General features: G+C 39.9%; 1 protein-coding gene across 6 annotated transcripts in view; it reads right to left on the bottom strand.

Moving 5' to 3' along the window:
- Nucleotides 1-13,931, bottom strand: part of zbtb20 (zinc finger and BTB domain containing 20) — a 99,652-nt gene that overhangs the window by 62,237 nt on the left and 23,484 nt on the right. Inside the window, exon 1 of one of the 6 annotated variants that reach the window (XM_058383259.1) lies at nt 9,677-11,256. The exons of the other annotated variants lie outside the window; for them this stretch is intronic. The gene's annotated coding sequence lies outside the window, so the exon portion shown is untranslated. Of the gene's footprint in view, nt 1-9,676; nt 11,257-13,931 lie in introns of those variants that run through there. 6 annotated transcript variants of the gene reach the window in all.

The raw sequence follows: 13,931 nt of genomic DNA, 5'->3' as shown, positions 1-13,931 counted from the left end.
GTGAGTGTAGTGCTGAGTGTAGTGGTGAGTGTAGTGCTGAGTGTAATGGTGAGTGTAGTGGTGAGTGTAGTGGTGAGTGTAGTGGTGAGTGTAATGGTGAGTGTAGTGCTGAGTGTAATGGTGAGTGTAGTGGTGAGTGTAATGGTGAGTGTAGTGGTGAGTGTAGTGCTGAGTGTAATGGTGAGTGTAGTGGTGAGTGTAATGGTGAGTGTAGTGCTGAGTGTAATGGTGAGTGTAGTGCTGAGTGTAGTGCTGAGTGTAATGGTGAGTGTAGTGGTGAGTGTAATGGTGAGTGTAGTGCTGAGTGTAGTGGTGAGTGTAGTGCTGAGTGTAATGGTGAGTGTAGTGGTGAGTGTAATGGTGAGTGTAGTGGTGAGTGTAGTGGTGAGTGTAATGGTGAGTGTAGTGCTGAGTGTAATGGTGAGTGTAGTGCTGAGTGTAGTGCTGAGTGTAATGGTGAGTGTAATGGTGAGTGTAATGGTGAGTGTAGTGCTGAGTGTAGTGGTGAGTGTAATGGTGAGTGTAGTGGTGAGTGTAGTGGTGAGTGTAGTGCTGAGTGTAGTGCTGAGTGTAATGGTGAGTGTAATGGTGAGTGTAGTGCTGAGTGTAATGGTGAGTGTAATGGTGAGTGTAGTGGTGAGTGTAGTGGTGAGTGTAGTGCTGAGTGTAGTGGTGAGTGTAGTGCTGAGTGTAGTGGTGAGTGTAATGGTAAAGTATAACACATAATGTTTTATTTTTAAACACATTAATGTTTGTCTTATCTGTAATAATAATTCTGCATTGAATTGTATATATTACAAAGATGCCTTAGGATGGTGAGTGTGACTACGTGTGTGTTTCTGAAGGATAAGTAGGCACAGAAACTCAAGAATGACAGTCAATAACCATCGTGACAAAAAGAAGGCAAGATCATAAAGCTAAAGCTAAAAAAAAAAGACTGGTCGCTGAAGAGTCATCTACTTTAAGGGCAGGTTGGGCTGAAGTACTTCATAGTGGCTGAATGGGGCTGTGTGTGTGTGTGAGAGAGAGAGAGAGAGAGAGAGCTAAATAGAGAAAAAAATAAATAAATAAGACTATGAATAATAACCGCTATGAGATCTTTCCTCCGTCAAATCCCTCTCATCTGAAAAGGTGAGAAGCTCAAAGACAAAGGCCTTTCAGTCGCGTAAAAGCGCCGCCGCTCTCTCGGGTTGACCTTTAGCACTGTTTTCTTTTCTTTTCCCCTTTAGCTATGTTCCAGGCATTTGTGATTGATTTGCATTTGAAGATTAGCCGTTAGAGGTTTTCTTTTCCCTCCTTGTCAACCGGAGGCAGGTGCCAGAAATCCATCCCACCTTCCACCACCAATACCACCACCATCATCATAAAAAGATGATGAAGAAGCAGAGGAATTCATAATGTGCTAAAAGAAAACTTGACCGCAAAAAAAAACCCTACAAAAATCCAGATGAATATTAAATCTCAGGTCAAAGGCTGTGTCCTGATTCATAAAAACAGCAGAACATTTCATTTTCCCACTATAAAATGTTGAAAATTTCCATGTCGATCTCAGCTTGATTTAATGACACGTCACGAAATGAAATGTTTGAAGACCAAGTTGAAAGTTCTCTGTAAATAAAACGATAAGAATCAAATCAATTATCCAGGAATAACAGCACTTTAGCGAGCTTTATATAGGCTGTGTACGAGTCTGGGTTTGACTCACTGCTATAGAAATCGATAAAATCAATAAAATGCTGGAGGTCTTAATCATGTCCTGCATCAGTATTCACTACGGCAAGCCGGACATCTATAACAAAGCTGGACGTCTGTAAGTAATACTTTATGAATCAGCGATCAATCTACATACTGCAGCTTTATTCGTTCATAGAAATGCTGTGTATTACACATGATACTAAAGGAAAAAATTTTTATTTATATATCATGCGACACGATATGTACAGATTTTCCCATATATCTTGTATTGACCTGAACAGTAAAATACCCAGAATGCAATACAGCATCATCATGCCAAGTTCATTTCACCGTCTCCATATCGTCCGCGCTCTTTCTGAGGAACTGTTTATAACGAACGTCTATTTGTCTAACTTTGTTTAGCTTACCAAAGAATTCCTTGCGTCTGTTTGTGTGGCACCTGATCACACATTTCGTCGTAAAACAAATTGTAACATGCCCACAAACACCGGAGCAGTGAGCATCCTGAGACATCGCCGTATGCCTACAGTCATTTCTCTAGTCTAGTAGAAGCGCTCGGAGTTTCTGTGAGATGTGTACGCTACATGTGTCCGGACTTTTAGCCGCTGACAGGATGCCAATTATCAATAAGGATCTTCTAGAGTTACACCATTAAAACTAACAAGCACTCCCTGTCTTTTAGAGCTAATCCGTAATAGCGAGCGGAGAGCATCTGAGCTTTTCGTCAGTCCCATTTCTAAATAAATCTCTGAATATGTACTTTGGTCAGATTTAAGCAAGCAGCTCACTGCCAGTGTATCTGTGCCACTTTCTGACCAGGTTAGAAATGTCTTTCTCTTTATGAACATTACCGTGTTCTATACACTGCCTATAAATTATGAATGTTTATGAGAGTGCAGCCAGTGCTTCAGAGGACCTTAAAAGAGATTTGAAAGAGGAGTATCTGGGCCTCTCGCCCAAGATGATGCTGAAGAAGACAACAATTCTCTCTGTATCAGTTAGATGGCTAGCATGGTCGCTAAGAAAAACATAAATAATCGTGTAACACTGCTACCTTCTGTTATTTGGCTCAGTGTAACTGTGAAAGAGCGACGATTGCTCTCTGCTTCCTGTTACACTCTGGGATCGTGCAGTTCTTTTTATCTATATTCTCTCTAGAACATGTATGGCTAGATGTCAACAGGACAAAAATACATCTGCTGTAACACAAACAGGCCAAAAACACATCTACTATAACACAAACAGGCCAAAAATACAACTATTGTAACACAAACAGGCCAAAAATACAACTATTGTAACACAAACAGGCCAAAAATACAACTATTGTAACACAAACAGGCCAAAAACACATCTACTGTAACACAAACAGGCCAAAAATACAACTATTGTAACACAAACAGGCCAAAAACACATCTACTGTAACACAAACAGGCCAAAAATACAACTATTGTAACACAAACAGGCCAAAAATACAACTATTGTAACACAAACAGGCCAAAAACACATCTACTGTAACACAAACAGGCCAAAAACACATCTACTGTAACACAAACAGGCCAAAAACACATCTACTGTAACACAAACTGGCCAAAAACACATCTACTGTAACACAAACAGGCCAAAAACACATCTACTGTAACACAAACAGGCCAAAAACACATCTACTGTAACACAAACAGGCCAAAAACACATCTACTGTAACACAAACAGGCCAAAAATACAACTATTGTAACACAAACAGGCCAAAAATACAACTATTGTAACACAAACAGGCCAAAAATACAACTATTGTAACACAAACAGGCCAAAAACACATCTACTGTAACACAAACAGGCCAAAAACACATCTACTGTAACACAAACAGGCCAAAAACACATCTACTGTAACACAAACAGGCCAAAAACACATCTACTGTAACACAAACAGGCCAAAAACACATCTACTGTAACACAAACAGGCCAAAAATACAACTATTGTAACACAAACAGGCCAAAAACACATCTACTGTAACACAAACAGGCCAAAAACACATCTACTGTAACACAAACAGGCCAAAAACACATCTACTGTAACACAAACAGGCCAAAAATACAACTATTGTAACACAAACAGGCCAAAAATACAACTATTGTAACACAAACAGGCCAAAAACACATCTACTGTAACACAAACAGGCCAAAAACACATCTACTGTAACACAAACAGGCCAAAAATACAACTATTGTAACACAAACAGGCCAAAAACACATCTACTGTAACACAAACAGGCCAAAAATACAACTATTGTAACACAAACAGGCCAAAAACACATCTACTGTAACACAAACAGGCCAAAAACACATCTACTGTAACACAAACAGGCCAAAAACACATCTACTGTAACACAAACAGGCCAAAAATACAACTATTGTAACACAAACAGGCCAAAAATACAAATATTGTAACACAAACAGGCCAAAAACACATCTACTGTAACACAAACAGGCCAAAAACACATCTACTGTAACACAAACAGGCCAAAAACACATCTACTGTAACACAAACAGGCCAAAAACACATCTACTGTAACACAAACAGGCCAAAAACACATCTACTGTAACACAAACAGGCCAAAAACACATCTACTGTAACACAAACAGGCCAAAAATACAACTATTGTAACACAAACAGGCCAAAAACACATCTACTGTAACACAAACAGGCCAAAAACACATCTACTGTAACACAAACAGGCCAAAAACACATCTACTGTAACACAAACAGGCCAAAAATACAACTATTGTAACACAAACAGGCCAAAAATACAACTATTGTAACACAAACAGGCCAAAAACACATCTACTGTAACACAAACAGGCCAAAAACACATCTACTGTAACACAAACAGGCCAAAAATACAACTATTGTAACACAAACAGGCCAAAAACACATCTACTGTAACACAAACAGGCCAAAAATACAACTATTGTAACACAAACAGGCCAAAAACACATCTACTGTAACACAAACAGGCCAAAAACACATCTACTGTAACACAAACTGGCCAAAAATACAACTACTGTAACACAAACAGGCCAAAAATACAACTATTGTAACACAAACAGGCCAAAAATACAACTACTGTAACACAAACAGACCAAAAATACAACTATTGTAACACAAACAGGCCAAAAATACAACTATTGTAACACAAACTGGCCAAAAATACAACTATTGTAACACAAACTGGCAAAAATACAACTATTGTAACACAAACAGGCCAAAAATACAACTATTGTAACACAAACTGGCCAAAAATACAACTACTGTAACACAAACAGACCAAAAATACAACTATTGTAACACAAACAGGCCAAAAATACAACTATTGTAACACAAACAGGCCAAAAATACAACTATTGTAACACAAACTGGCCAAAAATACAACTATTGTAACACAAACAGGCCAAAAATACAACTATTGTAACACAAACTGGCCAAAAATACAACTATTGTAACACAAACAGGCCAAAAATACAACTATTGTAACACAAACAGGCCAAAAATACAACTATTGTAACACAAACAGGCCAAAAATACAACTATTGTAACACACAGGCCAAAAACACATCTACTGTAACACAAACAGGCCAAAAACACATCTACTGTAACACAAACAGGCCAAAAATACAACTACTGTAACACAAACAGGCCAAAAATACAACTACTGTAACACAAACAGGCCAAAAATACAAATATTGTAACACAAACAGGCCAAAAATACAACTACTGTAACACAAACTTGCCAAAAACTATTGTGACGTGTTACAGACGTGTTACAGACGTGTCACAGACATGTTTAACAGATTCTGTTCATGTTGTTGAAATAGGCCAAAAGCACAACAGACCAAAAACTCTAAACTTCCTGCAGATTATTGTTCCAACACTTTATTAATGATCTCAGTCATAACAGGAAGTTCAGGTAAAAACTCTTCAAATGTTGACCATTAAAGTAAAAAAAAAAAAACAAACTCCCAGCTATAGTAAGTGCAACGTGACAAAAAGCAGCATGATTACTGAGGAATTAAAAAGGTAAATCAGGACCAAAATAGAAACAGGTCATACTAGTGACATATAGATAAATAAACAAGAGCTTGTGATTAAAATTCTTGAAGTGATTCTACATCACGCTTTGGAAAAACCCCACAGCTACGGCAGGCTGAATGGGACAAAAAGCCTGAGGTCACTGGAGCTGTGAGGTTTATAGGTGTCGTGTTTGTGTGAGAATATTCACAGTGACACAAAGTAAACTGTAGCGTCATAAACGGGGGAAACACACACACACACACACTTGCATGAGTGTACACACACACACCCACACACACTTACACACACCCCACTCTGCCTGTTGCTTTAATGTTTTATAGCGTTACATCAGCAGCATGTTGTATAACTGGCCCAGTTCATAAAGAAACTCTCAGTGTAACAAAGGAGAACAGGAAGCAGTGAATGAGAAGATTTCAACACTCGGGATAAGATGATTAGAGTCTTGTGGAAATGATTGACCTTGGTTGAGACCACTTTTGATTTTTTTTTTCTTTCTGAAATCTCTCTGAGAACCTGAGTGCAAGTGTATGGGCACAGAAGCAGGTTTATACCTGTGTGTGTGTGTGTGTATGTGTGTGTACAGCGTAAACAGAAAAAGCCGTACAGACAACAACGTTGGTTGTTCATTGAGCAACGTGAAGCTTTAAGCGCTCGGCTGAACAAAGGCGTTGTTTTGCTCGTAATCCCGATGAATAATTCTCAGTCTGCCGGAGAAAAAATGTAAAAAAAAAATAATAATATAAAAACGGCGGAAGGCCCGAAAAGAAACCTGACCTTCTGTGACAAAGCCTCGCAGAAACACACCGTCGCTTATTATTTCCTTTATTGAATGAGCTAACTGCAGCTCTGAGAGGAAGAAAAGAGAAAAAACAAAAAGGTGAAGCTTTAGAATGGTTTAATCAAACATTTCTGCTTTCATTTCTAGCCGCGTCAGAAGAGTCGTGTAGCATGAAATATACATCTGCGGGACGAGAACCGGTCACGATTTAGCGCAAAATGGTCGCTTCAGTAGGATGAGGATTTTTATTCTGGGCAGAGCTTCAGATAAAGTGTTTAAAAAATGTGAGTTTGTAATGTAATATTTAAAGAGCGTGCGTCTCTATATGTAATAAACTGGTTTAGAGATGATGGAGATGTCAGCAGAGACACTGGACTTTCTCTCCGCTCCGTCTGTTTATAACACAACAAAATTGCATTGTGGGAAAATCACGAGGGTGACATTAACGAGCTAAAACCGAGCTGCTTCATTCAGGAGAAAAGTTTATATGGCAGGAAGAGGAAGAGGAAGAGAAGTAGGAGAAAGAGGTGGAGGAAGAGAAGGAGAAGGAACAGAAGAAGGAACAGAAGGAGAAGGAGGAAGAGGAGGACTAGAAGGAGGAAGAAGAGGAAGCAAGTAGGAGGAAGAGGAGGAGAAGGTAGAGAAGGAAGAAGAGAAGGAGGAAGAGGAGGAAGAGAAGAAAGAAGAGAAGGATGAGAAGGAAGAAGAGTAGGAAGAGGAGAAAGAGAAGGTGGGAGGGAAAAAGGAAGAGGATAAAGAGAAGGAGGAAGAGGAGAAAGAGAAGGAGGAAGAGGAGAAAGAGTTGGAGGAAGAGAAAAAGGAAGAGGAGAAAGAGACGGAGGAAGATGAGAAAGAGTTGGAGGAAGAGAAGGAGGAAGAGGAGAAAGAGAAAGAGGAAGAGGAGAAAGAGAAGGAGGAAGAGAAAAAGGAACAGGAGAAAGAGACGGAGGAAGATGAGAAAGAGTTGGAGGAAGAGAAGGAGGAAGAGGAGAAAGAGAAGGAGGAAGAGGAGAAAGAGATGGAGGAACAGAAGAAGGAAGAGGAGCGTTTAGGTGATCAGTATGCCCTCAAACCCTCAGGAGGCGACGTAACCGCACTGGAACGTTAGAAACTGTGATAAACAATGGCCATTCCCAGAATTCCTTTCTAAATATATACATGTATGATGGAGGGAGTGAGTGTGCAGGAGTGAGAGAGATGAAAGCGAGGCTGTAGTACACGCTCGTTAATAGTATATAAACATCGGCCCATATGCTGCGTGTTCATGAAGCAGCTGCCGTCGTCAGTCACTGAAAAAAACAGAACGAGAACAAGAGAGAGAGAGAGAGAGAGAGAGAAAGAGAGAGAGAGAGAGAGAGAGGGACAGATTGGGAGAAAAAGAGAGAGAGAGAGAGAGAGGGACAGATTGGGAGAAAAAGAGAGAGAGAGAGAGAGAGGGACAGATTGGGAGAAAAAGAGAGAGAGAGAGAGAGAGAGGGAGAGAGACAGAGGGAGAAAGACAGAGAGAAAGAGAGAGAGAGAGAGAGAGAGAGAGAGAGAGAGACAGAGTGTGAGAAAAAGAGAGAGAGAGAGCAAGGGGGAGACAGAGCAGGAGAAAAAGAGAGCAAGACAGAGTGGGAGAGAGACCGAAGGAGAGAGAGAGGGAAAGAGCAGGAGAAAAAGAGAGAGAGAGAGAGAGATACACAGAGTGAGAGAGAGAGAGGGAGAGAGAGGGAGAAAGCTGGAGAAAGAAATAGAGAGAGACAGAGAGAGAGAGGGAGAGAGAGACAGAGAGAGAGAGGGAGGGAGGGAGGGGAGAAAATGAGGGAGGGAGAGAGGGAGGGAGGGAGAGCAAAAGCGAGAGAGCAAGAGAGGGAGGGAGGGAGGGAGGGAGGGAGGAAAAAAACGGCACGTCTCTGCCAAATTGTCTTGGCAACACCATTTGTCCTGGCAACAGGTCGGTGCACCTCTCTCGCTCCCTCGCTCTGCGAAAGACAACAAAATGTCTCCTCTCTCCTGCAGCTGGCTGGATACACACACTCGATCCGGCCTGGCTCCCTTAACCCGGCCCTCTTCACACACACACACACACACTCAGAAGCTACCCTGTACCTATATAATACACGCTAAAGGACATCTGGGCCACTTCGATATTAAAGATCGGAATCGGACGATTTCAATCAAATAAAAAACAACATATGGCAATCACTCCAAACGAAAGAGAGAGAGAGAGAGAGAGAGAGAGAGTGAAAAAGAGAAAGGGAGAAGGAGGAAGAGGGAGAGAGGAAGAGAGAGAGTAATAAACCCAGAATCCGATCACTCTTATGAGATGACGCAGTGAAAGCGAAAGTCCAGCGTCTCGGTGTGAAGGAGGGACGTCACGCAACAATCCCTTTATTATTTGTTTTTAAACCAAAGATTTGGCCTTAGAAAAGTTCACCTGCTGAAGGAGTTAAATGTGATAAACATGTCAGTACACTCAGAAACCCGTCGGGTTAATAAGGATCCGCTCGTATATATATTAGCCTTAAATATTAACCGTGCTAGTAATCAGTGGCGCTGTGTCGTGTTTGCGCGCTAAATAATCTGTTTTATGGTCTGGAACTTTATCAGACGCTTCCTGCTGATGAAGTGTGCTTTGTTGCCTGGATGTGGTGAAGTGTGTGAAAAGGCAGGGTCCAAACTACACCGAGCCACTTCCCATGAAGCACGGGCCGCCTCCACGTGCTGGGAGAACGGGCCAGATTCTACCTGCAGCCCGGTGCCGGGACGCCTCAGAGCCACGTCCACTCCGGGTGCTCTAACGACCCGCTCGTGAACGCCCGCGCTGATTGTTTCTTCTTTGTTTTTATTTCTTCTTTCTTACATCCCCCCCCTTTCTGTATTGTGTGCCTGTGAATTCTTCCGAGACTCTGAACAGCAGACGAGTTGCAGGCTGCCCTCTTCTCCAAAATGGAGGACAGTGTGTGTCTTTGTGCCGAGCGTGAGTGCAGCTCCCTCCTCTAACCGACCCAGGCCCCGTTTCTCACACACACACACACACAGAGAGAGAGAGAGAGAGAGAGAGAGAGAGAGAGCGGCTGTAAACAAATCAGAAGTAAACTTGGCACCGCTGCCAGAGAGAATGCTTCGCCTACCTCTGTTTTATTTTTTCATCTCTCTTTTACAAACCACTTCCAGATATTTTTCCCTCCAGAAACTCGCAGCGATCCTCACGTGGACTCTGCTGAGCGCCATATGGGTGCCGGGGTTAGCTGAGGACACGCATGCACCTTGGCAAACGCACAACTTCCCTATTAGAATCCAAGATACATTTCTCACGCGGGGTGAAACGCCTGCCTGCTCGCGTATGGATTTAAAGGGCCGACGCTCTGCCTGCGCACCCTGTCTCTTTGCCTAAACAAAATATGTTTGGTAAAGAAATTTGGTTATTAACCATCAACTGCCTGACAGGTTTTTATCTATGTGTTCATGCAAAAATCCTGCTGGCAGCTTGTCCGTGCCATCTGTGTGCTGTTTCAATGGAAACGCGACTCACGGCCCAGTGTTTAGGCCAAACACGGCGCGGCTGTCCTGTTTATATTCAACAATCTCCGCTGCACTTACACACTTTATAGAGCCGGCTTTGTGTTTGAAATCTCCTCCTCGCTCCCGAACTTCGTTCAGGAATTCTATCGAGTGAAAAAAAGCAGGAGCTAGCGGCCTGCTACGTGTACGGCTCGGAGAGAAAGCTTCGGCCGCGTAGATTCGCATCCGCTGCAGTCGCTTCGGGGTAAAATAAAATAAATTAATTAATTAAAAAAAAGAAAGCACTAATCATACGGGGTGTGTGTGTTATTTTTTTTTATGATGCAACCACCTGTGACAGAATTTTTATTTTTCCCAGTATTTTTTTTCAATCATTTTAATTGTAGCTCAAACTTAGCACAAAAAAAAGAAGATATAAATTTATATAATTAATTTTTTTAAATCATGATGGTTCGTGTCTCTTGTCAGGTCAGGTGTGTATCATTTAAAAGCATTACTTGAACTGCATTTTCTCCCACACTTTCTGGTTTTCTTTCACTACTCCAGCGAGCAGGATGATTAATGTTAACCAGTAATCTCATGTTTTTATCCGTCTCTCACCACAACCGCTCCAGATCTCACCGAGCCAAAACACAAACCCCTCTCACTCGACACTTACGGAACCAAACTCCTCGGGATTTTACGTCGTATTTATTCAGCAAGCCAAAGAGTCTTTATAGAATATCTCAACTCCATGAACACAATTACTGACGAGTGAAACTACACTTAACAAGCACCTCCTTCACCTCACACACACCTTCACCTGGAACACACTGTACCTTTGTATAATGTGTATATCATGTACATCATGTTCATGTATAGTGTGCATAGTGTGTATATTGTGCATATGATATATATTTTGTGTATCATGTAGTGTGTGTATAGTTTGTAGTGTGTATATTGTGTGTATAGTGTGTGTGAAGTGTGTATAGTGTGTGTATAGTGTGTGTGAAGTGTGTATAGTGTGTGTATAGTGTGTGTGTAGGGTAGAGTATAATGTGTGTATAGTGTGTATAGAGTATAATGTGTATATAGTGTGTATAGTGTGTGTATAGTGTGTGTGAAGTGTGTATAGTGTGTGTATAGTGTGTGTGAAGTGTGTATAGTGTGTGTATAGTGTGTGTGTGTATAGAGTATAATGTGTATATAGTGTGTATAGTGTGTGTATAGTGTGTGTGTAGTGTATATAGAGTATAATGTGTGTATAGTGTGTGTGTAGTGTATATAGTGTGTGTATAGTGTGTGTGTAGTGTATATAGAGTATAATGTGTGTATAGTGTGTGTGTAGTGTATATAGAGTATAATGTGTGTATAGTGTGCGTGTAGTGTATATAGAGTATAATGTGTGTATAGTGTGTGTGTAGTGTATATAGTGTATATAGTGTGTGTATAGTGTGTGTGTAGTGTATATAGTGTATATAGTGTGTGTATAGTGTGCGTGTAGTGTATATAGAGTATAATGTGTGTATAGTGTGTGTGTAGTGTATATAGTGTATATAGTGTGTGTATAGTGTGCGTGTAGTGTATATAGAGTATAATGTGTGTATAGTGTGTGTGTAGTGTATATAGTGTGTGTATAGTGTGTGTGTGGTGTATATAGAGTATAATGTGTGTATAGTGTGTGTGTAGTGTATATAGTGTATATAGTGTATATAGAGTATAATGTGTGTATAGTGTATATAGTGTGTGTATAGTGTGTGTAGTGTATATAGTGTATATAGTGTGTGTATAGTGTGTGTGTAGTGTATATAGAGTATAATGTGTGTATAGTGTGTGTGTAGTGTATATAATGTATATAGTGTGTGTATAGTGTGTGTGTAGTGTATATAGAGTATAATGTGTGTATAGTGTGTGTGTAGTGTATATAGTGTATATAGTGTGTGTATAGTGTGTGTGTAGTGTATATAGAGTATAATGTGTGTATAGTGTGTGTGTAGTGTATATAGTGTATATAGTGTGTGTATAGTGTGTGTGTAGTGTATATAGAGTATAATGTGTGTATAGTGTGCGTGTAGTGTATATAGTGTGTGTATAGTGTGTGTGTAGTGTATATAGAGTATAATGTGTGCATAGTGTGTGTGTAGTGTATATAGAGTATAACGTGTGTATAGTGTGTGTGTAGTGTATATAGAGTATATAGTGTGTGTATAGTGTGCGTGTAGTGTATATAGAGTATAATGTGTGTATAGTGTGTGTGTAGTGTATATAGTGTATATAGTGTGTGTATAGTGTGTGTGTAGTGTATATAGAGTATAATGTGTGTATAGTGTGTGTGTAGTGTATATAGAGTATAATGTGTGTATAGTGTGTGTGTAGTGTATATAGTGTGTATATAGTGTGTGTGTAGTGTATATAGAGTATAATGTGTGTATAGTGTATATAGTGTGTGTATAGTGTGTGTATAGTGTATATAGAGTATAATGTGTGTATAGTGTGTGTGTAGTGTATATAGTGTATATAGTGTGTGTATAGTGTGTGTGTAGTGTATATAGTGTATATAGTGTGTGTATAGTGTGTGTGTAGTGTATATAGAGTATAATGTGTGTATAGTGTGTGTGTAGTGTATATAGAGTATAATGTGTGTATAGTGTGTGTGTAGTGTATATAGAGTATAATGTGTGTATAGTGTGTGTGTAGTGTATATAGAGTATAATGTGTGTATAGTGTGTGTGTAGTGTATATAGAGTATAATGTGTGTATAGTGTGTGTGTAGTGTATATAGAGTATAATGTGTGTATAGTGTGTGTGTAGTGTATATAGAGTATAATGTGTGTATAGTGTGTGTGTAGTGTATATAGAGTATAATGTGTGTATAGTGTGTGTGTGGTGTATATAGAGTATAATGTGTGTATAGTGTGTGTGTGGTGTATATAGAGTATAATGTGTGTATAGTGTGTGTGTAGTGTATATAGAGTATAATGTGTGTATAGTGTGTGTGTAGTGTATATAGAGTATAATGTGTGTATAGTGTGTGTGTAGTGTATATAGAGTATAATGTGTGTATAGTGTGTGTGTAGTGTATATAGAGTATAATGTGTGTATAGTGTGTGTGTAGTGTATATAGAGTATAATGTGTGTATAGTGTATATAGTGTGTGTATAGTGTGCGTGTAGTGTATATAGTGTGTGTATAGTGTGTGTGTAGTGTATATAGAGTATAATGTGTGTATAGTGTATATAGTGTGTGTATAGTGTGTGTGTAGTGTATATAGAGTATAATGTGTGTATAGTGTATATAGTGTGTGTATAGTGTGTGTAGTGTATATAGTGTATATAGTGTGTGTATAGTGTGTGTGTAGTGTATATAGTGTATATAGTGTGTGTATAGTGTGTGTATAGTGTATATAGTGTGTGTATAGTGTGTACATTGTGTAGTGGGTGTTTATTGTGTGTATAGTGTTTGTGTAGGTTATATAGAGTATAATGTGTGTATAGTGTGTGTATAGTGTGTGTATAATGTGTGTATAGTGTGTGTATTGTGTAGCTGTTGATTGACAGTGTTAGCAGACGCGTGGCTCTCTGCAGGAACAGAAAATGAATAAAACACTACAGAAGAAGAGCAGGATAAAATCCCAGAGACACAGACAGGTCAGAGCACGAAACAGCTAATAACACAGAGCTCTGTCTACTGTCTCGTTTTTAGTCCCAGTTTGGGTTATTTTGTAAGCTGCTGTTTTATTTGTGTGCGTGTGTGTGTGTGTTTTGGTTTTTTGAGGTTTATTGCGTTTTGTTGAAAGAGGTTTTAGAGAAGTGCTGCACAACTTTAACGCAACTTTATCAGGTTCTCTGAGCTAATCGCTCCAACAGTGTGATCAGATCAGACACT

The sequence above is a fragment of the Hemibagrus wyckioides genome, linkage group LG28 (assembly GCF_019097595.1).
Source record: "Hemibagrus wyckioides isolate EC202008001 linkage group LG28, SWU_Hwy_1.0, whole genome shotgun sequence".
NCBI lineage: Eukaryota > Metazoa > Chordata > Actinopteri > Siluriformes > Bagridae > Hemibagrus > Hemibagrus wyckioides.
Note: the sequence above shows the minus strand (reverse complement) of the source record. Positions and strands in the feature narration are given on the sequence as shown.